This window comes from Gopherus evgoodei, chromosome 1, assembly GCF_007399415.2.
Source record: "Gopherus evgoodei ecotype Sinaloan lineage chromosome 1, rGopEvg1_v1.p, whole genome shotgun sequence".
NCBI lineage: Eukaryota > Metazoa > Chordata > Testudines > Testudinidae > Gopherus > Gopherus evgoodei.
The window spans coordinates 122190667-122206578 of record NC_044322.1 but is presented as its reverse complement, the minus strand read 5'-3'; positions in this window follow the sequence as shown (position 1 = coordinate 122206578).

Sequence of the window (15912 nt, the reverse complement as noted above, 5' to 3'; positions counted from 1 at the left end):
GAGGGCAACCAGAAGAAATTGGCATATATGAAATTTTTATTTATTTGTCCAGAAAAACAAAAAAATCAGAAAAATATTTGGTCTGGTTCTGAAAATGTTCAAAATTGGTCAGCATATCAAAGAAGTGCATTGCATTCCAGTCAGCTTCAGAAAATGTGTGTTGGGTCTCCTGTTATAACCTTTAGCTCCGTGGCTAGGGGACTTTCCTGGGAGAAAGGAGCAAGAACTCAAACTCAGATTTTTCTGCCCTCCTCAGTGACCAGCCTAATCACCATGCTATAGGCTATTCTGGGGTGGGTGGCTGTCATCTAGCCTACCCAAGCTGTTCTTTTCTCTGCCTGATTCATAGGTGGGGTTTGAATCTACATCTGCTACCTCCTAGGTGAGTGCCTTAATCACCAGGCTATAGACACATAGAATAATAGGAATGGAAGGGATCTCGAGAGGACATCCAGTCTAGTCCCTGTACTCATGGGAGGACTAAGGTTTGTCTAACCTGCTCTTAAAAATCGCCAATGATAGAGATTCTACAACCTCCCTAGGCAATTTATTCCATGGCTTAATCACCCTGCCAGTTAGGAAGTTTTTCTCATGTCCAACCTAAACCACCCTTGCTTCAATTTAAGCCCATTACTTCTCATCCTATCCTCAAAGATTAAGAAGAACAATTTTTCTCCCTCCTCCTTGTAACAATCTTTTATGTACTTGAAAACTTTTATCATGTCCCCTCTGAGTTTTCTCTTTTCAAGAGTAAACAAACCCATTTTTTTCAATCTTCCCTCATTGGTCATATTTTCTAGACCTTTAATCATTTTTGTTGCACTGGACTTTCTCCAATTTGTCTACATCTTTCCTGACAAGGCACCCTGTCATAAACAGATAGTTAAGAGTTAATGTCTCTTTTACCGGTAAAGGGTTAAGAAGCTCAGTAAACCTGGCTGATACCTGACCAGAGGACCAGTAGGGGGACAAGATACTTTCAAATCTTGGTGGAAGGAAGTCTTTTGTTTGTGCTCTTTGTTTTGGGGGTTGTTTGCTCTTGGGACTAAGAGGAACCAGACATCAATCCAGGCTCTCCAAATCTTTCTGAATCAGTCTCTCATGTTTCAAACTTGTAAGTAATAGCCAGGCAAGGCGTGTTAGTCTTATTTTTGTTTTCTCAACTTGTAAATGTTCCTTTTTTGCTGAGAGGATTTTACCTCTGTTTGCTGTAACTTTGAATCTAAGGCTAGAGGGGGTTCCTCTGGGCTATATGAATCTGATTACCCTGTAAAGTATTTTCCATCCTGATTTTACAGAGATGATTTTTACCTTTCTTTCTTTAATTAAAAGCTTTCTTTTTAAGAACCTGATTGATTTTTCCTTGTTTTAAGATCCAAGGGGATTGGATCCAGACTCAGCAGGAATTGGCGGGGGAAAGGAGGGGGGATGGTTACATTCTCCTTGTGTTAAGATCCAAGGGGTTGGATCGATGTTCACCAGGAACTTGGTGAAAAAGCCCCTCAAGCCTGCCCAGGGAGGGAAAGGTTTTGGGGAGACAGGAAGTGTTCCAGACACTGAAATTTCTGGATGGTGGCAGTGTTACCAGATCTAAGCTAGTAATTAAGCTTAGAAGTGTCCATGCAGTCCCCATATCTGTACCCTAAAGTTCAGAGTGGGGGAGGAACCTTGACATGGTGGCAGAGGCGGGATTTTTGAGGAACCAAAAGCCAGTAGGATTTTTTTTCTCCTTTCTAGCTGCTTGGAAAGCAGCCTGAAGGCAGAGGTGTTAAGTTTTTTTAACAAAGGTCTTTGTCAAGAGAAGGCTTCAAGCTGTGAGCAAGCAGCCAGCAAAACGAATTTACAAGCTGAATTGTTTTCTTTCTTTATACCTTTCGGGTATGACTAGTTAGAAAGTCTCTGTTAACCAAGCAGCCCTGAGCTGAGTGCATCCCAGTTTCAGTGAACTGCAGAGGGGTGTGGCCAGCACAAGAAAGCAGAAAAATGAGTACCAGTGGAGCAACTAACAAACTAGAGCTGGCTAGGCTGGAAGCAACAGAGAAAGACAACGAACATAAGAGACAGATGGAACTAAAACAATTAGAAATAGCCAGAAAAGAGGCTGCCCACAAAAAAGCTATTGAGATAAAACCAAAAAAAATTGAGATGAAACAAAAAAAAATGAAAGCAAAAAAAAAATTGAGATAAAACAAAAAAAGATGGAGATCCAGAGGGAGGCCCACCAACAGGCCCTGGAATTACCAAGGGTTAAGCAGGATATGGCAGCCAACCCCAACAACCCTTCTCCAGGTACTGTTTCCCATCCCAGAAAATTCCCCACCTACAAGGCAGGTGGTAATACTGAGGCCTTCTTAGAAAATTTTGAAAGGGCCTGCCTTGGGTACAGCATCTGTACAGACCAGTACATGATAGCGCTGAGGCCACAGCTCAGTGGACCCTTAGCAGAGGTGGCGGCTGAAAAGCCTAAGGAACACAGGTTTTGGGGGGACAGGAAGTGTTCCAGACACTGAAATTTCTGGATAGTGGCAGTGTTACCAGATCTAAGCTATTAATTAAGCTTAGAAGTAAGTGTCCATGCAGGTCCCCATATCTGTACCCTAAAGTTCAGAGTGGGGGAGGAACCTTGACATGCCCAGAACTGGACATAATACTCCAGTTGAGGCCTAATCAGTGTGGAGTGGAGCGGAAGAATTACTTTTCATGTCTTGGTTACAACCCTTCTACTAATACATCCCAGAATAATGTTCCCTTTTTTTGTAAAGGTATTATACTGTTGATTCCAAGTTAGCTTGTGGTCTATTATGACCCTCAGATCCCTTTCCTAAGCAGTCATTTCCCATTTTTTTATGTGCAACTGATTGTTCCTTCCTAAATGGAGTACTCTGTGTTTGTCTATATTGAATTTCATCCTATTTACTTCAGACCATTTCTCCAGTTTGTCCAGATCATTTTGAATTTTAATCCTATCCTCCAAAGCAATTGCAACCCCTCTCAGGTTGGTATCATCCACAAATGTTATAAGTGTACTCTCTGTACCATTACCTAAATCATTTATGAAGATATTGAACAGAACCAGACCCCAAACTGTGGGATCCCTGATCCCTGTGGGACCCCACTCATTATGCCCTTCCAGCATAACTGTGAACCACTGATGACTACTCTCTGGGAATGGTTTTCCAACCATTTTTATACCCACCTACTAGTAGTTCCATCTAGGTTGAATTTCCCTAGTTTGTTTATGAGAAGGCCATGTGAGACAGTATCAAAAGCCTTACTAATGTCAACATATACCATGTCTACCACTTCCTCCCTATCTACAAAGCCTGCTACTCTGTCAGAGAAAGTTATCAGGTTAATTTGACATGATTTGTTCTTGACAAATCCATGCTGACTGTTACTTATCACCTTATTATCTTCTAGATGGTTATCTTCTAGATATCTTCTACTTATCACCTTATTATCTTCTAGATGGTACCCACAGACTGCAGCTCAAGATCTGATCTTAGAGAAATATATGATTCCAGACTGAAAAAGGTGACAGCTCAAAGCCTCGGACCTAAGAAGATGGTGCCCTCCAAAGAGAGGTAAGATGTGCTGTCACATTGATAACTGACATCAAGGTATTCATCAGGAGTGTGAACCTGTGTTTGTGCATGTACACACATACAGGTGTGCATCTGCTCTTAAATGTACTTTGTTAAAGTTGTTACATATATTTCAGTGACTTTTTCATTCCATTTTTTGACGAGCCTCCTCATCAATATTTGTGAATATGAGATGCTTCAGTGTTGGTCTGGGTGATTCATTAAAATGTGTATCCTACTTTGAATACATGTATCCAACATTGCACCTATGTGTTTGGAAATACAAAGATTCTCTACTGAACACACATTATTGACCGAATAATGCCTTTTATACAGCTTCTTTTAATCTAATGAAGGAACTGAAACAAAACTATGTGATGTGGTGACTAGCTTCAAAGCTCAAGTGCCAACATTGGGTATTTCTATGAATGCTGCTTAGGTTATCAATTATTTGTTTGTAACTAAACCAAATATTTTAGAACACTGGTTGGCAAATGGCTTTGTGAAACCAAATAGACCACTATCCACCACATGCAGCATTTGCCGATACAGCTGTAACTTCTACCACTAGGTGATGAAGAACACATTGTTATACTTTCACCAGTCCCTTCCACTTCCTTCATTTTATTATAACCGTAGACTGTGTCATTTTAATTGCTTTATTTTATATACTTTTTCAGTGCCAGTTAGACAAAGGAGAGGTGTCAATGAAAGCATATTTTAAGTGGGGGTGAGGGTGAGTATCTTACCAAGACTGTAAAAAGCAGAATTAATATTACTCCTTTCGGTCTGTCAAGAGATCCTTTGGTTAATACACACCCCAGAATTACTGCTGGGCAAATGGATTTTCAGTGCACTGGCAATTTTGAAGAGTTGAGGGACGGGGAAATTGTTTCAGGTCAGATAAAAAAAAAAAATTAAAAAAATATTTTTGGCAAATCTAAAAGTTGAAAAAAATTACATTTTGGGGTCACTAAGCATTTCATGTAGATTGAGCATTTTTAAGCATTATCACAATTTTAAAATGGTTGTGACATTTTAAAAATAAAGTTAAAGAAAATTGCAAAAAAAAAGTTTTAAAAAATCAAAATGTATAATTTAGAAAATTTGGAATTAAATGCTTCAATTTTATGGATTTTTTTTAAAAATGGACAATTTGGCAAAAGACATTAATTTGTCAAATGTTTCAGGGTTGCTAAATCTGCATTTTCAGTTAAGAAGTTGCAGTCAAAATGTTTTTCTCAACTCTACGTAGGATGGCATTTATCTATAGTGCTTCATTGTGAGTTCTTTTCCAGTATGCTATTCAGTATAACTCCAGATTTTATTTTCTGCATTATTGCTTTCTAATAATCTCCAGTTTTGAATCTCTGCCCATTATTTTTTCTCCCTACATTCATTGCTTTACATGTATCTGTTTTAAATCTCATTTATTTTTGTCCATCTCTCTCTTAGTTTGCTAGATTGCTATGTTGATCTATCTTCTCTGGCATTTCCTAGCAGCTCACATCCCTCACCTTCAGACAAACTCCATGCTCCAGTTTCCTGTGTCCTTTCTTCACTTGCTCATCCCTGTTCACAAACTACCTGGATTACAAACCCTCCTCATAACCACATGCAAATGACACAATCGCTATGTAGTGGTGATTACTCCATCACCTGTTAGATAAGGGGTTAAGAGCCAGTTAGTTCACGTAAGATTGATTGATTGTCTCCTGACTTGGAGCAGGAAGAGTTAGGTAAGTATCATTAGGCACTTCGGCCTTATGAGGAAGCTGAGGGACATAGGGAAAGGAAATTTAAAGAGAGTAGCTCAGCCAAAGAGAAGTCAATTCAGCAGAGGAAAGAAGCTGGGAGGAGCTAAGAAAAAATTAGAGCCCTGTGAATCAAAGGGTGGTTGCATTGGAGATATATCTTTCTCAAAGAACTGGAAGGAACCCTGAAAGGTCATTGAGTCCAGCCCCCTGCCTTCACCAGCAGGCCCAAGTACTGATTTTTACCCCAGATTCCTAAGTGGCCCTCTTAAGGATTGAGCTCACACCTCTGGGTTTAGCAGGCCAATGCTCAAACCACTGAGCTATCCCTTTCCTGTTAAGTACAAACTGTAGGAAAGCAGCACAAGGGGTTTGGTGGTAGTAAGCAGGCCAGGGAAATAGCAGTATGTCTGAAGAAGCAGGCCTATCTCCTTAATACTGAGTCCCTATATAATAAGGAATAGCCTAAGAGGAGGGTAAAAGGCTTTTTCGTGTTGGGATATTTTATGGATTTTCTAATTGGATTGTTTTGTTATTCCAGAAGGGGATAAAACTTGATGTGAGTTGGCCTTGATTTGATATTGCCTAGTTTTCACTGTAGAGATTGACATTGACCAGTATTGTATCCTGCTTGAATGTACTTGATTTCATGTAGAAGGGACTTAAGATACAAAATTTGGATTCAGATCTTAAGCCTCCTAGACTGTAGAAATGATGATCAGAACTTGGATTTTGCTTTGCACATCTTTTCTTACTGCAGATAGATTTGGTGAATTGATTGAAATAAAATAAAGGCAGAACCAAGTCTTCATCCATAACACAAACCTAATTTGTTTGAGGCTCAAAATAAATTAGAAATTTTCCCCTTTATTTTTCATTTTCTTGGACATCTTCACTTCATGATTCTGGATGGGATTGGAAGAGCTGAAGTACACAGGAAAAGGCTGTTTCATGCAGTATCTTTGGACTGAGAAGCAGCAGGAATTATCAGAGATCTCATTAATTCTTCTTCTAGACAATTTTCAAGATACAAGTTATCTGAGATAAGTGTTCATAGTTCAGGTTACAGAACTGAATCAAAACTGGGCTTCACTTCACTATTGAATGCAGGAGTAATGAAATGTTATGCTTATTGTATGTGTAAAAGAACTGAATTTAGCCTGATTAGGGGGTCACCCTGAACTGAACCTCACTTGCTAAGTATAACCCATACACCTCCTAGGTGTGGTGTTCTGTCCCATCTAGTAGCACTGCAACCACTTAGAGGGAAATTAATGAATCTGCTCTATAGACTTAGCTAAGGACCATATGGCTTATAGCTCATGTATTTAACTCCAGAGGTCCCAGGTTTGCTCCCACCCACCAACAACTGGGTTCTGTTGGTGCTACATAAGCATGGGGTAGGGATGCCAAATCCCAGTGCAAATGAAAGGGGGTTGAAACAGGTGTTCCTACCTGATTATGTGAACTCTTCTAAAAAAAATCCTACTGGCCAGCAGTCATAACATTTCTTCCCAGATCTGGACCTTAGCATCCAAAATATGGGTGTTAGCATGAAAACCTCCAAGCTTAGTTACCAGCTTGGACCTGGTATCACTGCCACCAGCTAGGAATTATACAGTGCCTAGCTCACTGTGGTCTCCCCAAAACCTTCCCTGGGGGACCCCCAGACTCAGATTCCTTGAGTCTTACAACAAAGGGAAATAACCCCCTCCCCTTGTTTCCTTGTTACTTCCTCCCAGGCTCCCCTCCCTGGACAACCCTAGGAGATTCCCTGCTTCCAGTCCTGGAAACACAAGTACTGAGAGATCTAATCTCTCTTCCCCCTCACCCAGAGGGTATGCAAAGTCAGGCTTAGTAAATCTAACACAAAGAGATTTTCCCCCTGACTTCTTCCTCCCACCAATTCCCTGGTGAGCTGCAGACTCAATTCCCTGGAGTCCCCACTAAAGAAAAACTCCAACAGGTCTTAAAAAGAAAGCTTTATATAAAAAAGAAAGAAAAATACATTAAAATATTCTCTGTATTAAGGTGACAATATACAGGGTCAATTGCTTAAAGGAAAAAAATGAATAAACAGCCTTATCCAAAAAGAATACAATTTAAAACATTCCAGCAACTACACACATGTAAATACAAAAGAAAACAATATAAACCTATTGTCTTACTATCCTTGTACTTACAACTTGGAAACAGAAGATTAGAAAGCCAGGAGATAGAAAGATCCCTCTCAGAGACCAGAAAAGGAACAGACCCAAGACAAGAACAAAGAACTCACACCCAAAACTTCCCTCCACCCAGATTTGTAAAAGTCTTGTTTCCGGACTGGTCCTCTGGTCAGGTGTTTCAGGTTACTGGTGTTACCCCTTTACAGGTAAAAGAACATTAATCCTTAGCTATCTGTTTATGACACCCCAATTTGAGAAACCTTGAACTAAGAGGTTGCCCACTACCCAGGGATGTACCCTCCAAATGCAGCATTGCAGAAGTGGCAGAAAGCAGTGGCCTTTCCCTTTTTGATAAGTTTCTTTTTTTTCTTTTGTTAAATACCGACTCAGTACTCATGAGGGGGTGAAGTATTGCCTCAGATAGGCAGTCAGGGTGGTGGTCGGTTTTCCCCGATTACTGGGTGGGGGCTCAAATTAATTCTGTTTCTTGAGAGGAACCCTTGGATATTGAACCCCTGCCCTCATGGAGCTGGCAACAACCTGACAGAATGGTTACACACCAATAACTAAACACAATTATTTTATGTGCAAATTTATCTCCTCATTGTTTTCACTATTCATTACATTAAACAATCTACATCTCAAATGTCAAATCATTAAACTGCAATTATAGAAAAAAATAATAAATGTTGAAGAACTCAATAATTGCCTTGCTCTGGATCTTTAGACTGCAATCTAAAAGCCAATGTGACCTACCTGGTTATTAGCATGTTGAGACTGAGCAGGGAAGAGAAATGAGAAATAAATGTAATGAAATTAATATTAGCAAAGCAGCTCTTACCCAGTGCCTCTGAGCTCTGTTTGCTTGTTCACAAGATCCCTGGGGTAAAACCATCTTCTTCGTCATAAGTGACTGCCTCTGCAAACAACCGAAAGTCGTGTTACGTGGTAAACAAACACGCTGACTCTCAGCATAATGTACTGTGGGCTTGCGGGTGTGTTTGTGTACTGTTGCCCAAGGGGGCGATTGAGTGTAAATACTTCCGCACTGTGCTGGTTGGTCCTGACTAGGTCTGAGATTCCAGAATATGGCCTTTACTTGGTTGCATGTAGCAGGAGGATTCACAAAAATCCTTCCTTTCCTCTTGTGTGGCTGTGCGAGGGCATCCTGTGAAGTGGACCTTGCCCCACCACTGCCACTGGGAAACAAGATGCTAAAAGGGGCAGGAGTTGTCTCCTTCCCTCCCTCTATTCTAACCTGCAGAGCTGGGCTGGCACCCAAGAATGATTGTGTCTGCCTGAGGCACAATCTCCATAATGCTGTACCTGCAGTGGGGTAGTTTTGTGCCACTGCCTGTGCAGGGCTATGGACAGATGTAGCCAGACCTAGTTCTGTTTCATAATTGCAATCTGCTGACAAGTCCAAAAGGAATACATACACTGTACTGCTAGAGATTGCTGACCCCCACTGAAAATTCTACCTTACCTTGAGTAGGAAAAGCCTAGGGTGTAGAATGAGACAATATACCATGTGCTGTATAATAACATGAAAGGACATACTTGTAAAACTTAAACTATCTCTTTATCTAGAGAACTAGTTACAGAAGTGCTGCATCTAGCTTCAAAACAGCATGGGGCATCGTGAATATTGTCCATCCACTCCTCAGATCTGTTGAATTTGGTGGGTAAGTTAATGCAGGCTGGATCAATATTAACTTATCCTTCTTCATCTCCATAGTCCAGGACAATCTAGTTAAAAGAATGTAGGTTCCGTAGCCAATCGGGGAGTCCATGTAGCTTGGATCCTGACAGAGGGGAAACATGGCATAGAGTCATTGCAGAGGCATGGGGCTTCCTCACAGATGGCCAGAGCCCCTGAGATCTGCTGTGTTGCCAGCTGTCATAATTTCATTGCAAGTCTCATGATATTTGATACTCTTCTTAAATTCTCAGCTTCTGGAGTCATGTGATTACCCGAGAATCTCAACCTTGATTACTTTTTTAAAAGAAGTTTTTAGCTGTCATGTTTGTGGAGGAAAGCCCCAAAGGCTCAAAACCCAGACAGCATATAAAAAAATCCTAAGATGTATTAAAAAAACAAAACACCTCATGATCTGCGGGGCTTGGGAGGTTAGTATGATTTTTTAACTCTTGGGCTTGGCAATATTAGATCTGCATAGAATTTGTGAGGTCCACTAATTTTGTGGACCAAATCACCCATGAAAGAAAATGTAGGAAATTCTTCAAGAGGAATGTTGTGGGGTTTCCTGTCCCTCTGTTTGGACATAGTCACAATAAACCCTATTTGTCATTCCTACATGATGAATAGCTAGTCACCAAATACACTCTACCTTTTTGTGTTGTTTATAAACCTATACTATATCCCGTGTTATGCAGGAGGTCAGACTAGAGGATCATAATAGACATAAATTCTATGACAACTTTGATGAAACCAACCACTTATAAGAAAATTTTTCCTAACCAGGAACTTTTCACCCCTATATACATTTATTTTGTGATACACTGAGAATTAGCTACCTGTTCAAACTGAATAGGAGATCTGTATATTGGCCACTAAGTAAATGGGAATTGGGGTAATTTTCTTGGCACTAGGACTTTGTCTAGGCACTGGTTTCCTTTAAACTTCAGTCATGTTAAATAACAAAAGAAGACTACACGCTTTTAATCAGCATGGTGACATAGGGACTAGTTAGTTGTGATTTATAGAAAATGAATTTCATTCTCATGAACCTGAATGCTGCAATTATATACCTCCTCCTTTCATACATGTAGCTTCTGCATCTGTGTCTTTAATCATCTGACTCGGTTTTCCTTTTCTCTGCCTCCCTCGTAGACTTGGTTTATTCTTTCTCTAGACCTCTGGGCATGTGTTGACAGTACTTTTCAAATGGTCACAATCTGAGAGGAGCTATTCTGAAAAGCCATTCTTCTGATTGTTAACAGTAGTCATCAGAATACTTCGTAATTATTCCTGCAAGAATACGTGTATAGATTACATGATAGGATGATTACAGAGGAAAATAATGGCTGCCTTGAGTGCCCATTATTTATCTGGAAGGCATTTTTTAATAAAGAAAAACTGGCTGCCATACGTTATGTAAATGTTGCACTGTTTTTTGTTTTTAAGTTCTTGCTCTTAGCTTCTCTCCTACCTAATTTTCTCAAATACTTGCTTTTTCCGTATAGCTTCTGCTAATGCTGGCTGCTTCTTGTTTACAGTGTCACCTGAAACTCAGAACAGGTGTTCTCAGGCCACTGTTGTAGCCAGTGTTGCAAGATATTTACATGCCAGATGCATTAAAGAGTCATATGTCGCTTGATGTTTCAACCACCATTCCAGGGGACATGCATCCATGCTGATGACGGGTTCTGATCGATAATGATCCACAGCAGTGCATACCGATGCATGTTCATTTTCATCATCTGAGTTAGATGCCACCAGCAGAAGGCTGATTTTCTTTTTCGGTGGTTTTGGTTCTGTAGTTTCCGCATCGGAGTGTTGCTCTTTTAAGACTTCTGAAAGCATGCTCCACACATCATCCCTCTCAGATTTTGGAAGGCACTTCAGATTCTTACATCTTGGGTCGAGTGCTGTAACTATCTTTAGAAATTTCACATTGGTATCTTCTTTGCATTTTGTCTAATTTGCAGTGACAGTGTTCTTAAAATGAAGATGTGCTGGGTCATCATCAGAGACTGCTATAACATGAAATATATGGCAGAATGCAGCTAAAACAGAGCAGGAGACATACAATTCTCCTCCAAGGTGTTCAGTCAAAAATTTAATTATCACTTTTTTTTTTATAATGAGCATCATGATCATGGAAGCCTGTCCTCTGGAACAATGGCCAAAGCACGAAGAGGAATATGAATATTTAGCACATCTGGGATGTAAATATCTTGCAACACTAGCTACAACAGTGCCATGTGAACACCTGTTCTCACTTTTAGGTGACATTGTAAAGAAGAAGTGGGTAGCATTATCTCCCATAAATGTAAATACATTTGTTTCTCTTAGGGATTGGCTGAACAAGAAGTAGGACTATGTGAACTTCTAGACCCTAAAATTTTACATTGTTTTGTTTTTGAGTGCAGTTATGTAACAAAAAAAATCTACATTTGTAAGTTGCACTTTCATGATAAAGAGATTGCACGACTATGTATGAGGTGAATTGAAAAAATACTGTGTCTTTTGTTTATCATTTTTACAGTGCAAATATTTGTAATAAAAATAATATAAAGTGAGCACTGTACACTTTGTATTCTGTGTTGTAATTGAAATTGATATATTTGAAAATGTAGAAAAACATCCAAATATGTTTAATAAATTTCAATTGATATTCTATTTTTAATAGTGTGATTAATCACAATTACTTTTTTTGAGTTAATCATGTGAGTTAACTCTGAGTAATTGACAGCCCCAGTTTTCACATTTGTTGAGCAGATTCAAACCCATGTTCAATAATGAAAATACACTTTGATATCCTCCTTTTCTTTACATAGGTCATATGAACTCACCAGAGAACATTCATTCTTTGCTTAAGAAGAGCTCAGGAGTGGATCAGTGGAAAACTGCTAATGGATATCCCGTATCACTCCATACCTTCCTCTTTATTGGATTTAGGGCAAGTTTCTGTACTGAGGGGCAATACAGAAAGCAAAATACCTGAAGTGGGACTGGTGTGTAGGTGGGAGAATGGTTTTAGCCCACCTTCATGCTTCCCAGACTCTGAGCTGAGGAGGAGGCTGCTGCAGCCTTTGGTGTAAGTTATTTCATGAGGTCAAGAAGTAGAGATCTGTGCTCTGGGTCTGCTCTAACTTCTGGCAGTCTGAGCTGCTCTCTATGTGCCTTGAAACCCAAAATTGCTGGAGTGCAAAGTGCTCTGGATGCATCTGTTCTGTTACATTCTCCTGCCCTGGAGGAATTCCCCAGGGACCTCCTTGGCTCCCTTGTGGCCATTGTATGTCAGTGGGATGTCATAAAGAAGTTGTTGAAAAGCCTGGAATCTGTTGCTCTGTTTCTTATTACATCATCTCACCTCACCTGACCCCACCTCCATTCCACCCATTATGTCTTGATAACCCAGCCTTGATAAACCAGTGGTGTGGCCAAGATTTATAAAGGTGACTAGTGAATGTGGTTATCTCAATTTTGGGTGCCCATCATAAAGGGGATTATCTAAAAAGTCCCAAACACCCTCCCTCTGAAAAGCAGCCTCTGTAAATGTGTCTCATGCTGGGCACTCAAAACTTGAGACCTCCACAGTCATGAGTCAATCTGAAAATACTGGCTTAAGTGTATTTGTAATGTTTAGCACTTATGCAAGACCATCCTCATCATCACTACCATTTTCCTACTTAACTAAGCTACAGTTACAGGGTGTGTATCACTTCCAGATGTTTATGTTTCTTTACCCTGATCCTTCTCCTTTTTTCCTTTCTTTTCTGGGGGGAAGAGTGTCAGGGTGACCTGGCCTGAACTGTGAAAGGTCAAAAGCAAAAAACCCATCGAACAATTAATCATTTTAGATATTTTGATTTCTCAACTTACTTGAAATAAAGAGTCATTTAGTTTCATGTCATAAATGCCTGTTGTGATGTGAGCGTGCCATAGTAGATATTACATCTGTGTCCAATCATCTTCCTGATATTTCACCAAAGGGGGTTGTGTGTGGTTTCTACCGAAAACTAGCTGGTTGTTGTGGGATGTGTGTACAGGAAACATTTTTAGAGTTATGTAACATGTAAAATATTGGTCCCCAAAACTGGTGGAGGCAAAACTTGTGATCTGAGGTGGATCACAAAGCTGACTCAACACTAAGAGAAATCAACTTCTGTCAGCCTGACCAGTGCTGTATTTACAGTCTCGGGAACATGCAGGCTTGAGCACTGACAAAGACAAGGGTTTCACACTGTATATGAGAAAGAAAGAGGTTCAAATATTATCCATTACAGAGGTGACATTCTTCCATCAGCAGTTTCTCATGAAAAGTAGGCCCCAGCTCTCTGGAATGTGCAAAGCCGTAAAGACTGATTGTGAGGGGAGAAATGCCTTATTAGACAGGAAAGAAACTTGTTAATAAGTGTAAGCTATAGATTGTGGGGTTTTTTTTAACCTGTAACATTATGTTTTCAAATTCTTTTACTTGTTTTGAGCTGAATCTCTAACTCAAACTTCATTACATAAACTGCAGTTTGGTTTTACTATAGACATGTCTATGTGCTTTGCTCTGAGAAGACTGTTGAACTGAGATAAAGCTGGTAAAATGGGTGCATTGTTCCAGGGAGGCAGTGCATCAGTGACCATTACAGGTGTCTCGAAGACAAGGGACTGGGCACTTAAGTGTAACAAAGTGAGTATATAAATTGCTTGCCTTCAGAGAGTGAAAAAAATAGGGCGTAGGAAGCCCAGAGTGGAGAGTTTGTGCTGTCAGGGGCCAGAAGAGTTGAGAAGATTTTCCCCTGGTGGGCCCAGACAAGGCTCTCTTATGCTGTAAGCAGGTGGTAGTGATTCACCTGAGGTAATCTCCAAAAGTGTCGCACCTCTATAAAGGTCTCAGCTACAGTTCTCCATCATTCTTCCATATAGGTCTCTGTGGCCTAAAGAAAGTTGATCAATCCTCTACCATTCTGAGGAAGAAAGAAAACAAATGTCTTTTCATTAAAATGTCATCAGCACCTCCTTGCCCACCGGGTCAGATTTCATGTATGTGACTTTGCTAATGTTTTGTTAGCACATAGTTAAAGATTGAAAAGTTTAATAGTGGAATGATTTGATCTGTATTAACCCTGAAGTGAAAAGAACTGGGTCACTCCCCAATCTATCTCCCCCCAGCTTCAAATGAACACTGACATTTTAATCAGTCTATTATTCCTGGGTAAAATAAAATCACCTCAGTAACCACAGACTTCAGAGAGCATGCCTGGAGCTCAGTGCTCAAAGAGGGCATTTATAGTATATTGCAAACCTTCTTCACACTGCTCTTTGGTTTAGCTTTATTACACAACTGTGCCCCAACTACAGGGAAACACCTTCATTTTGATATTATTACTGTTCTTACTATAAATTGAAGGACAGTTGGATCCCAGGAAATTTGGATCCCTCCAAATACTGGAAGAATCAAGCAGAGCAGTAAGCCCCAAGTCTTGGATAATGGGTTCTCTAGCAAAGTGTCAGAGAGCATTATGGCATTATAGCTTTATTAATAACTGATATTTATATGTAACTGTGGTGAATTTCAACCTGTCTCTTTGGGGCCTTTAAAATCAGCTCAGGGGGATTCCTTGAGTTAAACAAATACATTCAGGAAGGAAAAGGATGACGTGTTTTATGAGTCATCTCATGCCAGGTAAAAAATGACGGGCTCTCTGTTTTCCTACAACAGATTGCCTATGCCCTGTGTAGCAACAATGGTCTTATTATTGGCAGTGCAGGTAGCAGCGCCTACAGGGAAGGTTACCCAACACTTTCACTCACCCTTCCAGTGCGCCAGGGTTGTCGGGTCTGGGGCTGCACTGCCTGGCTGCCCTACACTCCAGGGTTGGGCTGCACTGCCTGGGCTGCCAGCGCTCTGAGACTGGGGAGGCTGGGGTTCTAGCCCAGGGAGGGGGCTGGCAGCCACAGTGGAAGGGCTCTGGACTCCAGGGGGGGGATGTGAAAGGGGCAGGGCCTTGGGAGGAAAGGCCAGGGCCTTGGGAGGAAAGAGTGTGGCTGGAGGTTAGCATCCCCGAGCCAGCGGTTCACCCACCATCCATCCTTTCCATTATAAACCCCTCTTTTCAATTGCTGAAAACTTTGCTACATTTTAACCATTTGGATGAGAAATTTTCCAGGCTGAATATCAGCCTCAGGCTTATTTAACTGTTTAGTTATTGGACAATTTCAGCAAAAATGGTCTGGCCAGCTCTCAGAATGAGGTTAGTGTTTGCCCATGTTAAAAAAAAGTCTTACAACCTTTTTATCGAGAAGCTCTGATTGTGTTTGGGAGCAGGTACTTTAAATTAGGGAACAGTCACCCTAGTTTCAGCCATCCCTGTGAAAATCTGCCCAAATTTGGTCAAGTTATGCATTTCTGAAAAATCACAGCTTGCACATGAGCGATAGACTTAGTTTGATAAATTCTCTGATTCCCTCTGCACTAAGCACACTCAAGCCAAAGGCTCCATGGGCTGAGAAGGACTTTCCTTGTAATTACTCCTCCTGACATCCAATAGCTGCTGTGTCTTTTGGCATAGGACCTGAGGATGGGGGACTGGGATGAGGCTCTTAGGATGGGTGGCTGGGACAGGGAGCTAGGCAGGTGGCACAGGGATATGTGGTTGAGGGAAGGTTGTGATGGAGACTGGTACAAGGAGGCTGATGGGAAACTTGGACTTGGATGAAGA